The sequence below is a fragment of the Miniopterus schreibersii genome (genome assembly GCF_964146895.1).
Source record: "Miniopterus schreibersii genome assembly, chromosome: 9".
Classification (NCBI taxonomy): Eukaryota; Metazoa; Chordata; class Mammalia; order Chiroptera; family Miniopteridae; genus Miniopterus; species Miniopterus schreibersii.
Genome location: NC_138118.1, coordinates 10,573,766 through 10,586,896, shown reverse-complemented (window position 1 = coordinate 10,586,896; position 13,131 = coordinate 10,573,766). Strand labels below are relative to the sequence as shown.

Sequence of the window (13,131 nt, the reverse complement as noted above, 5' to 3'; positions counted from 1 at the left end):
TTCTCATAGAAAAGCGTTGTGAACTTTCATTTTGTATATTTTGGAGTTCTTTTTAAATTTTTACAATATGTATACATTTACTTCTCAGTCAGAAAAATATTTGTAATGTTTTCAAAGTGTAAACAATATGTAAGCTGTTCTATTTTATAAGCATCCAACACTGCACTGTGGCCATCCATTAGTCCTCAGGAATTCTTCAGAAAGGACAGTATGTCTTCAGCAGGGCCTGGTTGTCGTTGTCAAGGACGGACATAAGGAGGCTACCAAACTGAAGTCTGTCGTTGAATGGGCTTTATATTCGCATTTCAGCTTGATTCCATTATTTTTTCCAGATTCGGTATTAACTCACAGTGCTTTGGAATATCTAAGCATCACTTTGCATCCTAGAGTTGGAAACTTTTTCTGGAATCAGCAAAGGAAATTAGAGCAGACTATTTTATCTGTATGGATTCAAATATTTCTAGAAATAATAATAGTATATTCTCACAATGTTATGTAATTATACAATTTTTTTCCCCCCCCAATATTATTCTTTACTTGATCTTCAGTTTGGGCTTTTGGGTAGAAATATAAAGTTGTGTGCCTAGAATTGGTCTTGTTTCCAGTTTGATAAATACCTGTCCTATAATGAATAATGAAGATTTTAAATGTGTATAATAGAATCTACATCTTAACAACATTGCAGAAGGCTCTTAAAATAAAACGTAATTTGTAATCCTCCAGTTTTTCTTCTTGATGTGAGCTTGGAGCTACAGCCTTTCTTTCCTCATTCCACTCCCATCTCTCCATTGGAGCAGGAGTTCTATTTAAAATGCAGAATTCATAGCAGGTTCGGGGAACCTTTTCTGCTGTTTCTGTTCTTCTGGCCATGCTATTTCTGTCTATGACTCACTTTACTCTTCTTAGATGGATTCTCTGAAATTAAATTTAATAACTCCTTTACTAAACAATTAAGTTTTGGTCTTAATTTGCCCATTGCCCTCTTGGTTGCAATAGCAAGATTCACCCCGTTTAAACTTTTCTGCTGCTATACCCTCCTCACCCTGCCCAAAACTCCTAAGATAATGTTCCTTTGGTAAATCACTTTTCACTTTTTATGGCAGAAAGATCAAATGACAGATTGTGTTTGATGGATTAATAGGCCCTTTTGCTGATACATACTATTATTGATGTGATTCTTTTTTGTTGTAGCTTTGCTTTGTTTAATGAGATGCACTTATAAAATCTCTATTGCACCTTTAAAAAGTAAAGAATACAGCCCTGGCCGGTGTGGCTCAGTTGGTTGGGCACCATCCTTTGCACTGAAAGGTTGCTGGTTTGAGGCAGCTAATGTTTCACTCTCCCATCAATGTTTCTCTCTCTCCCTCTCCCTTCCTCTCTCACTAAAAATCAATTTTAAAAATCTCTTTAAAAAAAAGTAAAGAATCCAGTGGGATGTTCAAGTGCCTTAAATATCTCAACCATTTTGATATTCAAGAATTAAATGGAAAGGGGTATAGTTACCATCATTTAAAACATGGATTGGATTCCAGTAATTTTAGGAATATAAAGCTTTGCTACTGGCCATTCAAATCATGGAGCTGTAGAACATGAGTGAAATCAATTAATTTGATACAACTTTCAGGGGCCTGGGGAATGTGTGATTTGTGTCGGGTTGGGGGAACTTCTTGGGTGGACTCTTTCCTTGATCATAAAATTTCTGTTACCTGTTCATGCTTCATATAGTCCAGGGCTTCAAAAGATACGTCCATGGCTTATCTTTCTATCTCTTCACAGATAATACAAAAGGGAAATGAAAACATTTGAGCTGTGGGGAAATTACCTCTAAGTTGTTCTAAAAGAAAATAAAAACAATAATAGTAGACCTGTTCAGAGAGAGTGTTGTACTCATCTGGGCCTTAGTCGCCTCACACTAAAACGAGAGGATTGAACTGGATGACCTCTAAAATATCTAGGAGATGCTATTCAGCAGAGGCAGTTGGAACATAAGTCTTAGTTTTCTGTTACAAAGGAAAACCCTGTCCCACAATTCTCTCAGAGCTGAAGCACACTTTCTCATTGATTATAGAAGGTTAACGTAAATGTTGATTTTCTGAATTCTCATGAATTCCCTGAATCCCCTAGTTAGTCTAAAGTAGGTGTAGGAAAACATTACAATGCAATCTTCCAGTGTATCTAAAGGCAAGCAATGTTAATTTTCTCATTAGGATGGGTTATTTTTCTAGGTAGCATGTGGTACTCCCCAGGCTGGAAGATTATTTAGTAAATCATAAGCCCATATAACCCAGAGAGATATAAGGCTGAGTGCTTTTAGAATTAATATTTCTGCCTTGTGTATGCATGTGTGTGTGTGTGCACTCATATCTGTGTATTCAGAGTGGTTCTAGCTAAAAATAAAAAGTACACAAGAAAATGTTAAGATTATGGAATCTTGAATGAGGTTGAAGAATCACTAGAGTGGAGAACATGATGTGTTTGTTAAGTGCAAGTAGTTCAGAGGAACTCGACTAAATTGATGGGGGAATAATTGGTGGAGATGTGGCTTCCTGTGTTGGCGATGACAGACTGTCAGGATTCATATTGCCTTAACAAGGTTGAGTTTAGGGAAGTGAGGCATCGCTAAGGGGTAAATCGAGGAGTAAAAACGATTGGTTTGTGTTTAAGAGAAATGACTATGGTTGAAGAACACAAAATAATTTAGCAAGGAGACTGAAAAGAGTTAAAAGGCCAGATAAGTAACTGAGATAAGAAAGAAACACGGCCTCAGAACTAAGTCAATGTTGATGTGGATTGCAAGGAGGGGATGGATTGGAAAACTATTAACCAGACAGAGTAAAGAAGTCAATCCATACTGATACCAAAAGACATCAAAACACACACAGAAAAACAGCAGAATAAGAAATAAGGAACAATGAATCTACAAGACAACCAAAAAAAAAATTGACAAAACGGCAATAGTAAGTGATTTCCTATCAATAATTACTTTAAATGTAAATGGATTAAATTCTCCAAATAAAAAAAAATAAAATAAAGAGACAGGATAGTTTGACCTGGGTGATTGGGTATGTGTGGTAGTGGTGGTGGCAGTGATGGTAGGTTAGCCAAAAAATAATGAGACCAGCAGAGCAGTTAAGTTTCTAGGATAGGTAGCTGAGTGATGGAGATGGGGCCAAGCCAGTCTCCTACCAAAGATAATTAGTTCAGCTTTGAACATTTGAGTTTGAGAAACACAGTGTCTGCTTAGAGGAGTGTTAGGATATTCGACATACAAGTCTTAGTAGAGAGATCTGGACTGAAGATATACTTTCAGTATTTACCAGCATACTCACAGCAAACTGCTATTGCATTTGTATATTCATTTATAAACAGGTTATTTTCAACTAGCAGTTGTTCCCAACTCCATAGCTCTCACCCTGTATCCCCTTGGGAAGTAAAATTGCCAAGTGGTGACAGAAATAAAAGAAAGGCAGGCAGATTTGTAATAAATGAGCTCCTGCGCTGGAAAGCAGTGCTACGTCATTTTTCCTAATTGAAAACAGTTTATCTTTCATTCATTTCCCTGCTTTTGTTTTCTGTGTTTGCATTCTGACTACGTAGGTATAACTCAAAGTATAATTAAAGGGTCAGGGTGGCACCACCGTTACAGCCATTTTTAGCAATCGTTAATTATAGTCATGAAAAGTAAAAACAGACATGGCTTTTGTGGTATTTTACAAGCAAGAGCTCCTGTTTGCATACCTGCATGTTCTCATGTTTGCTTTTGTGAAAACCTGATCACAATTTCTCCCCTCTTTTTGTCCTTTATTTATATCTCCCCTCAATGTGTTTTTTTAAGCAGTTTAAAAATAAGAAGAAGAAGAAGAATGCTGGCCAAAGAAAATAAGATTCTGAATGTCATCTCTACCTAAAATCAACATCGCATCTCATTTTGTGCCCCCTTCTGTAGTGGAAACACAAAGGCCAGCAATACTGGGATATATGGCCTGCTCTTAAATACTTTGGGATTGTTACTGATGTCAGCAATGGCCACATTTTGATGGCAATAAATAAATTCCAAATGATCTTATTTCTGGTTATTAGCTAGTTCACCTGAAAAGTTGAAAATAAATTTAACAGAATGTTAGAATTAGCATTGAAGAATATGAAATATTTTTCTCAAGGGGTATGTATTTCGCATCGTCCATACAAATGGTGGGGGGTTTTTGGAAAGCTTATTTGATAAGCTCATCTTAGCTTCATGCACTTGTTGAATTAAAAACAAAAATGTGCCAGGCCAGCATGGATCGGTTGGTTGAGCGTCAACCTACAATCTAGGAGATCACGGTTTGATTCTGGGTTGTGGGCTTGATCCCCAGCAGGGGCCGTGCAGGAGGCGGCTGATCAATGACTCTCTCATCATTGATGTTTCTCTCTCTCCCTCCCTCTCCCCTTCTCTCTCTGAAATCAATACAAACATTTTTTTTTTTTTTAAATGTATCAGTTGTTAAATGTTCTAAGTGTAGTGTTAAATCTAGAAAATACTCTTAATGTGATGACAAGCTATCTCCATTGACTAGCACTAAATATAACTAACAGAAGAGATTCTTTAGTTCATATCAATTACCAATTTTTTGGTATATTGATTTAATCATTCATGAAGTTAATTATTTCAGATTGTTAAATCTCTAAGACTATGTGTTGGGGTGTGTGTGTGTATGTGTGTGTTAACAGACTATGTGGAGGTCTTTCTGTGATTCTAATAGAAAAAGCATCAGTTCCAGTGACTAATTCACTTTCAAGGTTAGAGAAAGAAATAACTGATCAGAAAGGCAAGACATATTGTGACACATAGTAAATAGAAGGTAAGATAAATGATTTATTCAGTGTGTGTGTGTGTGTATACATATATATAATCTTTGCATTTTAATTTATTTTTTATTTTTAATTTTTAAAAATTTATCTTTATTGATGAAAGAATTACAGATGTCCTCTTTTTTCCCCCATTGACCCCTGGTACCCCACACCCATGCCCTGCCCCAGGCCTTCCCCACACTATTGTCTGTGTCCATAGGCTATGTGTTTATGTATATAAATTCTTTGGTTAATCTCTCCTGCCCACCCACCCCTGCCTTCCCTCTGAGATTCATCTAGACCCTGAAGGTATACAAATTGATGACATGGCTACACAAAGTGCTAAGTTAATTTGTTTTTATTTGTTAAAGAAACCCAACACTGTTAACTATCAAGATGGACACAGCAGTGAAAGATTTCAAAGAGCTTTAAATCCGGTTGCTAACATAAGAACAGACATAAAACAGTAACAGAAGAACAGAAAAATCTAAAAATTTAAGCAGAAAGCAGATTTTACGTGATAAAGTTTTGTTGGCTGATGTATGGTGTATTGTGAATTTGTTGTGCTACACAAATCCAAAACATCACAATTGTTATCCTCATGAAAATGACCACTAAAGAACATGATGCGATTCTGAATGTCAATATTTTGATTATATTTTTAGTAATCTCTCATACTTTATAATCTATGTGATTTTAATACTAGTCTAGTGGTCAAAGACCTTTGCTCTCAAAAAATGAACAATTTCATTTCAGGGAGCTCTTACACCTATCCTGCTCTCGTTTATTTCTTTAAAAAAAAAGCCGATTCTGTATGGAAATTCCATCACTTGGCAAACTGAAAATGACCCCTTAAGTGGGCACCTGAGAGAACTTGGTGCTACTGCATAGAGCAAATGACCGCTCATTGAATTTTTAATGTAAATAAGCAGCTTCACCCCAGGAAGAATCTAAACCACTGATTCTAAACTCACTGGGTTTTGCTGTGGGGCTTTCGGGGGATTCTTACTGACCTGCGCGATCTCCGCCCACTAACAGAAATGAAAAATTTCCTAAGATATGTCCCATCTTTGCATATCTGTCGGTTAAGAAGTGTGACATTTATGCACCCAATTCGTGTCCCTGAGAGCCAGATTATACGTCCCTCAATCACATGAAGCGATTAACAAGGCATTCATTTAAAAGGCTCCATAAGCATTCCTCTATTCCCTTTAGAAACAATGCAGCAAGTGCATTTAGAGCCGATACAATCCTGCCTGCTCACTCCTAATGTGTTCATGGGCATCGTCAAATATAAAGCGTAGGAATCCTTCTCCTGTTTCACAGTCCCTTGAACCCAAAGGCCTGTTTTTGAGAACACCAGAACCTTCTTCAGAGTTAATATTTGGAAGGGAAGATACAAAGGCATTGTCTCGCGTTAGGCGATAAACCTTAGAATTGGATGCGCTCCTAGCTTAAAAAGTGAGTGTTCGTGCAAATTCCCGAGGGAAGCTACGTACTGAAAAGTATCTGATTAAAGGAAAATCATCTCCTCTCGTCGGGAGAGCTCAGTGTTTATTACCATCATTATTTCTCCTTTCATTTTCCAGGAGGCACTGAGGGCTGTTTAAATAAACAAAACAAACCCAGGAGCCTAGCGAGCCAGGCTTTTGTGTGCAGGCATTAAGAGGAGAAGAGTAATTCCATCAAAACAAAGGCGGGTTATTTCTGACACTGTTATCACCAGCCCATGTGACAGTTTCCCCCATCCCTGCCCTGGGAGCCTGAGAGCAGCCCAGGGACTTGGGAGATACCGGTGACAGGAGAAACGAGACCCTTCAACCAGTCTAAGGATGAACCTAAAGGTTGCTGCCAAGATTACCTACCTGTTTTGGATTCTGTAGTTTTGTATTCAACTATATTATGCCGCAGAGACGTGAAACAGGACAGGTTTGGCCTTGTCAGTGATCATGAGCACGTTGCCTTGGGAATCAGTGGGACAGGGCCGTGGTCTGGCGCTTGCACCTGAGTGGCTATGGCTTCACACCTCTTTTGGTTTGGGGTTCTCCGGGGAAACGACCCTACTTCTGCTTGGGAAGTAAGTGCCAGGGGCTATCTAGGGAAGGAGAGGCAGGGAGTGAAAGGTTTTCTATTAAGCTGGGCACCTCAGACGGTGGCTGGAGCTCAGGCACGTGGAACATTCTAAGAAACGGTGCAAAATCACAAACCTCATAATTATCTGGCCTGGGGATTGCGGGAGCTGGGGTTTTCATCTACCACTGGCTGAAATAATCATCATTTGAAGGCTGTTTCTAGGGGCTAGACATTCCTGGGACACTTCCAGCTTCCATAAGAGGCGGGCAGAGCAGTCTCCCTAGGTTCCTGAAATAGCTCTCAGCCACACAGAGGCAGACGTGGGCCTATGAGAGTCACTAGGAGGACACTGGCAGGCACGAATGACACGGGTGGGTACAGAGAAAGCCAGTTAAAACCTCTAAGCACAACCCTATTTTGAGCCCGGATCAACAAATGGATATTTATTTATAAATTATATAGATGGATGGGATATCATTTGATTAAGTATATTATAGTCTATATGCACTTTTTTTTTAAAGAATTTATTTTCTAAAAATAAGTTCTTTCTGCAAACCAATGGATTGTCTTGCATGGCCCCTGGAGTGTAGGCACCCCCATATGGAGACCCCTGCACTCACTGGGAAAGTGAGAACATCTTTTCAAGGCCCAAACAATCCTGAAGTGCACAAAATCAAGGACACAGGGCAGTGACCCCTTCTTGGGAAAGCAGAAAGGTGCAGCAGGCTTGCAGCTGAATTCAGGTGAAATGGATCGGGGCAATTCAGACTCACAGGCGTTTGAATGGCAAGTTTCCGACGTCACTGTGGTTTTGCCATTGAGGCAGATGTGAAAACAGACACCCTGAAGACTGACCAACAGGGAAGAAAAGCATGAGCTTCCTCTCCCTCCTGATATTTATTGGGCACCTATCACCCGCTGTGCTCTAGGGAGCTGAGCAGACGGCAGCTGCCCGCATGAGCCCGCAGGGTGGTGACACAAATGTCAATGATCTTTGGATGTTAATGGACCCACTCTGGCCTTTCCTGTCTGTCCCTCTTCTCCTTTCCATTACTGTTGTTAGAAACATACAGATGCTGCTTCATCCCATTTGGGGTCAGGGCATAACCCTTTAGCTTCTGTTGCATTTATTAAAACAGCAACGTTATGTGTAAGCTTTACAACTTACAAAGAACTTGCACACACATTGTCTTATTCACAAAACTCCTCTTACTGCCCGGCCAGCGTGGCTCAGCGGTTGAGCATCGACCTAAGATCCAGGAGATCGAGGTTCGATTCCTGATCAGGGCACATGCCCGGGTTGCGGGCTCGATCCCCAGTCAGGGGCGTGCAGGAGGCAGCCGATCAATGACTCTCATCATTCATGTTTCTCTCTATCTCTCCCTCTCCCTTCCTCTCTCTGAAATCAATAAAGATATATTTAAAAAAACAAACAAAAAAAAACCCTCCTCTTATTTTCAAATAATACACAGAGAAGCAAGAACTCAGGGGCCAAGTGATTTGCCAAGGTGCTGCTGGCTATATAAACTGAGGCCCAAGATGAGAGTGAAATCCAGGTTTTCTTACACAAGAGTGTGTCCATATCTCGGAATATGTTAATCTTGTGCATAGCTAGGCAGGTAGAACTGCCAGTGCATAATGGAATGGGATTCTTAAATTAAACTAGATTAGATAAAGGAAGAGCTGTCTTTCACACTTCACATCATTGTGCTTTCCAGATCATTGTTGTCACCATCTTTCAACAGGCTCCAGGGTCCTTACTGCACACCATCAAACCTACTCTCAGATCAAAACATAAAAATAATCATTTACTACGAACATTCATACTATGATCTTTCTTTTAAACTCTACTCTCTCTCTGTCTACTCATCTATCTGTTTTTGCAGCTAGCTGCCAGTAACTACAATAATTAGAATTCTTTTCAGAATTAATATTTGGTATAAATTTTGGAAGAGTTTGGATTTAGATAGCAACTTGGTAAGAAGTGAGACGTGAACCTATTGTGTCTTCCAAAGGTGTGTACATTTTAATTTTTATCTCTTTCTAATTGAAAATTAATACACATTGCTGTAATTAACCCATCTAAAAATCAGAAGCAGTTGGGATACACATATTTATTTATTTATTTATTTGGTCTAGTTGGTATGTAATATTATATTGGTTATGTTAGTTTAGATGTACAATATGGTGATTCAACATTTTTATACCTTACAATATGATAATCCCCCTAATTCTAGTAATCCTTTGTCACCGTACAAACTTATCACAATATTATTGACTGGATTCCCCTCCACCTTTCACCCATCTTTTCACTCCCTCCTTCTGGTAGCCATCCTGTCCGTCTCTGTTTCTATGAGTCTCCTTTTTTTCATTTTTGTTTGTTCATTTGTTTTGCTTTTAGATTCCACGTATAAGTGAAACCATCCAGTATTTATCTCTCTCTGACTTTTTCACTTAGCGTAATACCCTGTAGTTCATCCATGTTGTCCCAAATGGTAAAATTTCATTCTGTTCATTGGCGTGTATGCATATATAATTGTAAATAATGGTGCAATGATCATATGGGTGCGTGCATCCTTTTGAATTAGTGTTTTCATTTTAAAAAAATAAATACCTAGAAGTGGAATTGCTGGGTCATATGGAAGAAATATTTTTAGTTTTCTGAGGAATCTTGATTCTGTTTTCCATAGTGGCTACACCAGTTTGCAGTCCCACCAACAGTGCACAAGGGCTCCCGTTTCTCCACATCCTCGCCAACACATGGTATTTGTTGAGTTTTTGATAATAGCCATTCTGATTTGTATGTAGTATCTCATTGTGGTTTTGATTTGCATCTCTCTGATGATTAGTGATGTTGAGCATCTTTCATCTGTCTGTTGGCCATCTGTATGTCTTCTTTGGAGAAATATCTTTTCATGCCCTCTGCCATTTTTTGATCAGATTGTTTATGTTTATGTTATTGGGTCTCTTATATATTTTGGATATCAACCCCTTGTCAAATATCTTCTCTCATTCAGAACGTTGTCTTTTTGTTTTGTTGATGGTTTCCTTTGCTCTGCAGAAGGTTTTAGTTTTATGAAGTGCCATTTATTTATTTTTGTTTCCCTTGCTGGAAGGGACCTATCCAAAAAAAAATATTACTTGGACCGATTTCAAATATTTTACTACCTATATTTTCCTCCAGGAGTTTCATGGTTTCAGATCTAATCAATTTTGAGTTTATTTTTGTGGATGGTATAAAAGAATGAGTGGTCCAGTTTCTTCTTCTTCTTTTTTTTTTGTATATCTGCAGTTTTCCTAACCCTACTTGCAGCAGAGACTATTATTGCTCCATTAAATGTTCTTGCCTCCTTTGTCATAGATTAATTGACTATATAAGAAAGGGTATATTTCTGGGCTTTCTGTCTGTGCCATTGATCTATGAGTCTGTTTTTGTGCTAGTACCATATTGTTTTAATTATTGTAACTTCGTAGTATACTTTGAATCAGAGAGCACGATACCTCCAACTGTGTCCTTTCTCAAGATTGCTTTGGCTATCCATGGTCTTTCATGGTTACATGTATTTAAACACACTCCTTTCCTGGTCCTTCGAACTCTTGCCATGTACACAGGCACTTTCTCTCCCTGCACCTTAGTCCAGCCTGGAGACAGTGGCTCTGTTTGGGGGAGATATAACTGCAGGGCTCTGGGACAGCCAGTGCACCCAGCTGTGAGGGGCAGAGTAAGCAGAGCAAAAAAAGGCTTCAAAGATCCCATGAAATGCAGCTCCAGGAACAGACTACAGCAAGGATGGCACGGCTTTAAGACAACCCTGGATGTAAGAGGGCAAATCATAAGCAACTAAGCCCTTAAAGGTTGGTGGCAGTCCCAACCCTAGGTCAGATTTACACATGACGATTAGCTGGGCATCCTTTCTTGGCTGTGTAAGTATAGAAAACAACTGCAATTAGAAGTCTAGCAGTTGGATTTTGAAATTCCATAGCAAGATGTAAATGCTTGGCTACCAAATACGGTTTACTAGATTTGTTATACAGCAACCAAACTTTGGTCGCTTCTGGATCTTTATCATAAGGGTGACACAACCTGCAATTTCTTGCTAGTTCCCTTGTTCATTTCTATTTATCAAAGGTAAAATGTTCAAGCCTGGGATTACTCTGGAGCATGGGAAGCATGCATCAGAGCCAAGAGCTTAAAAATGGGCCAGAAATGGAAAGTGGGTGGAGGAAATTCTGACAGAGAAGACCAAGGACAGAAACTAATTTGGGGTAGTGTAGATGTAGGTTGTGTGTTCTTCAACCAAAGATGGTGAAGAGGAGATCCCCTCACTTTATGGAGACCCTGCTGGTTTGGAAAGTTCACTGTTCGACACCATGGATCTCCAGGTGGGTCACGTTTTGAGATACACCAACCTGGAGGACTCCATGCTGTCGAGCTGTTCACAAGCAGCGGACACGCCTAAGCCCATCTTCCCAGGAATTAAATCGGTGTCTTCTGTGGTGTACACGCAAATCTTCTTCAAAAAGAAATCTTACTCTTCTTTCTTTCAAAAATGAGGACAAACTTCTCACCTCTGAGTCAAAATATATGTATTTTTGTGACTATTATTAAAGCTGGTGTTGTATTGTACTCTATTAGGATGGAAATACTATAAAAAGATTTATTTTTATAACAGCTAATTAAAAATGACAGGGGTGTAAGTAAAATAATTATTTGTGGATTTTAGTTATGTATAGCAGGAGTTTTGGTAATAGGTGAGTTGTCATATAAAAAAACAACAACCAGTATATTTTTTTTCTAAAATTTGAATTTATTTGTCTTGGTATAAAAATATATAATTTCTAACTAAGGAAATGATGTTCCTTGCTTTGCAATAAATATGTTCCTTGTTTTTATTTAACATCTTTTTGAATTGGGTAGATGTTTTATATTGCTATAAAACTGTTAATTATATAGCTATATTATTGTTATAAAACAATAATAATGTTGAAGCAATCATTCTTGTTATGCTTTAATAAGAATTCTATTAGTATTTTTTACCAGTAATATGGAACTGGGAGTTGGTTTAAGGTAGGTGTTATAAATGATATTAAGAAATTGACTTTTATCAAATATTTTGTTTTTAATGCATTGGGATTTGTATATATATTCTCTTATTGGAACTGTTATGTGATGTATCAAATTTTAGTTTCCTACTATTTTAACACATTTCTAAATTCAATGGCTTTAATTGTCATGATATGTTACTCTATTAAATGTGCTGATGAAGTCTGTCTGCTAGTATTTTACTAAAGCTTTGTACATTTACATTCATAACAAAGATTGATTTAAAGTTTAAAAAATGGCTTATATTTATATCAGTTACACTGTTTATATGAAATTAATTGGTGATTTCCCCTTTTCCCTTATGCTGTTGAAGAACTTATAGAGGTTGAGGGTTGTCAGTTCCTTAAATGTTTGAATGACCCACCACTTTTGGTAAAAAGCTCAAAATCTTTTTTTTCAAATTTAAAAAATAGATTATAATGTTTTTCTATGCCATTTGTTTATTCATATTTTATGTATCTTCATTAATTTTTGTAAATTATGAATTCCCCATTGATTATGTAATGAAAATATTTACATTTTTATCACATAATTGCACACATGACTGTTAAATTTTATTGTTCTCTGAATCTGTCAGTAATTTTCTTTTTCTAATTTTAGCTGCATTTTCCCCATGCTTTTTGGTACACTTAGCAGAATTATGTGAGTTTTAATTTTATTAATTCTGTTGCTTTTGATTTTATAATTTATCACTTATTGTTTCATAGTTACTTTTTCCTAATTTCCTGGGGATCCACATTACCCTTCTATTGGTAGCTTCCTGAGTAAAATGCTTAGCTCCTTCTTTGAAAAAAAAAAATCCTTCTTGTTCAGTACTGAGGACATTTGTAACTATGAATTTGCCTCTAACAATTGCTTTGGTCTCACCTAAAAATAGAAAATGTGGTCCGGTTAATAAGAGCATGGGCTTAGAATGAGGCAAGCTAAAGCCTGACTCCTGCACATGCTGTGAAAGGAACTCTGACTCGCTTTCTCCACCTGTAATTTACCGTGAAAATACTTACCTTATAGTGCTTTACAAGGTTAAATGATATAATATATTTGTAAGAATATAGTACAATGACAGAAAAAGCAAATGTTCAACACAAATAGTATTTGTTGAAAATTATAGTTTGGTTTTTCCT

The 13,131-nt window shown here is 37.7% G+C and overlaps 1 protein-coding gene across 4 annotated transcripts in view; it reads left to right on the top strand.

Moving 5' to 3' along the window:
* CHRM2 (cholinergic receptor muscarinic 2) overlaps nt 1-13,131 on the top strand; it is a 135,269-nt gene that overhangs the window by 25,379 nt on the left and 96,759 nt on the right. Inside the window, exon 1 of one of the 4 annotated variants that reach the window (XM_081147904.1) lies at nt 9,645-9,666. The exons of the other annotated variants lie outside the window; for them this stretch is intronic. The gene's annotated coding sequence lies outside the window, so the exon portion shown is untranslated. Of the gene's footprint in view, nt 1-9,644; nt 9,667-13,131 lie in introns of those variants that run through there. 4 annotated transcript variants of the gene reach the window in all.